The sequence below is a fragment of the Marmota marmota genome, unplaced genomic scaffold (genome assembly GCF_001458135.2).
Source record: "Marmota marmota marmota unplaced genomic scaffold, marMar, whole genome shotgun sequence".
Classification (NCBI taxonomy): domain Eukaryota; kingdom Metazoa; phylum Chordata; class Mammalia; order Rodentia; family Sciuridae; genus Marmota; species Marmota marmota.
Genome location: NW_026000294.1, coordinates 988,213 through 990,084, shown reverse-complemented (window position 1 = coordinate 990,084; position 1,872 = coordinate 988,213).

Sequence of the window (1,872 nt, the reverse complement as noted above, 5' to 3'; positions counted from 1 at the left end):
CTTGCATTTGACTTCCTTCACAAAGAGATACTCAAATGGGATGTCTGAAGGTTCAGTGTAGTGTCTCTAGAGCGTAGTAGTGGTTGCCTGGCTTCATCTCTTCAAAATTACCAAATTTTAGGCTTGCGTTTCCTGCATTTGTCATTTGACATTTAAATTGATCTAATTCAATTTCTATATCTTGGTGAGGGATCTTCATTAAGAGCAATCATTCATCCTTTAAGCAGAAGTGAATAATATCTAGACCAATTCCAACTGAAATGAATTCTGGCACCAGATACTGTCCTGGGAGGTGCAGGTCCATCTTTATCAGGGAAGTAGCATATCAGTGGAGCTATACTAGGGCACAAACACAACCCTTGTGACTAACTTCACCAGCTCTGCTTCTTCCACCTTAACACAGATCTCTCACTGACTGGCTAGCTGACATCCCTTCTGCCGTAACTGGAGTCTGGCAGGGAGACCATATTTTCTGCCCTCAGGGGAAAAACTCATGTGTGGAAATGAACAAGTGGGAGCCTGAGTAATCAGTCCCAGTGGGATTTGGCTCAGGGTTCCAAGGTTCAGTGGCATCAAACACAGGAACATGATCCAGCCAAACTCCAGAAGTCACTGGAGTTGAATGAAGAGGCAGGATGGGGTCTAGAGGACTCTCCAGGGCACCCCACATTCACCTGGCAGGCACAGAATGTTTGAGGGAAAGCAGTGGCTTGGGTAGGCACTTAATGAGGGAATGGGTGCAAAGCAGGTCCCATTTGGACCCAATGGAATTTTCCAATTCAAACCTCACAATCTGACACTTATTCCCCTAGAGCTGAAAAGTTCAGCTCCTACAATGGCTAGTGGTGTGGTATACTCCTTACAGAAACATTATTCTGTAACTGGTATGAATTGAAAGAGCTGACAGGCAAGGGGAAGGCTGGTTGACTGGCTAGGACTTGGACGTTATGAAAGTTCTGATGCCTGACCATCAGTTTCAAGTGCTGGAAAGTCATTTTGCTAAGGTTGAACCAGACACTCACTGCCTCCACCTACAACCCAGAGACAACTCCATATATTTCTCCAAGTTTCCTGTACCTTTACCTTGCTCTGCCACTCAGGACTCAGAGTGCCATGGAATGTGACCTCTGCCTTTACCCTCTACTAAAAGGAAGAAGGTCAACTGACAGGATTTAGCAACTGAACTTCAACGGTGAGAGCTAAGCAGGAACTAAGGATGATGGGCAATTTCTAGATGAGCTGTATATCTGTGGGGTGCCACAAGTGGAAGACAGCGAGTCCAGAAAGAGGTCTGGGTCTGAGAGGGGGGGACGAGCTCAACTCTGCCCTCTAATGTCTGTTGAAATAACTCAGGAAAGGCCACCAGGGAGAGCCTTGGGAGAGATCAAGGATGCTCAGGATGGAAAAGAAGGGTGAGAAGGGAGAAACAGGACAGTGAAACAAAGCAGGGAAAGTAGAAGGCACAAAAGCCCCTTGAAGAGGTTCATTAGTTCTGCCAAAGTGGGGACAGGAGGCAAGAATGGGTCTTATGTGAACTCCAGAGATAAGGACCCAGCAGAAAGCACAAGAGGGTCACTGGGCAAAGGGAGGAAATGCTAGTATGGCCGGGCCCAGCCCACACAGGACTCAGAGAACCATGGTAAGCCTGAGCAGGAACCATGTGCTCAGGCTTACCCAGATTCCCCTCAGGGAGAGGCCCCACATAAAATGCCAAGGGTACTGTTCTTAACTTGCTTTGAAACAGGACAGATCCCCATCTTTCTTCTTTCCCTGCAGGCTTTCACCCCTGAGACAGACCGCAAGCCACAGAATATGAGAGGCACTTTAATTCCAAACTCCTGTGGATTATGATGGACAAGTGCAAAAGCGGGG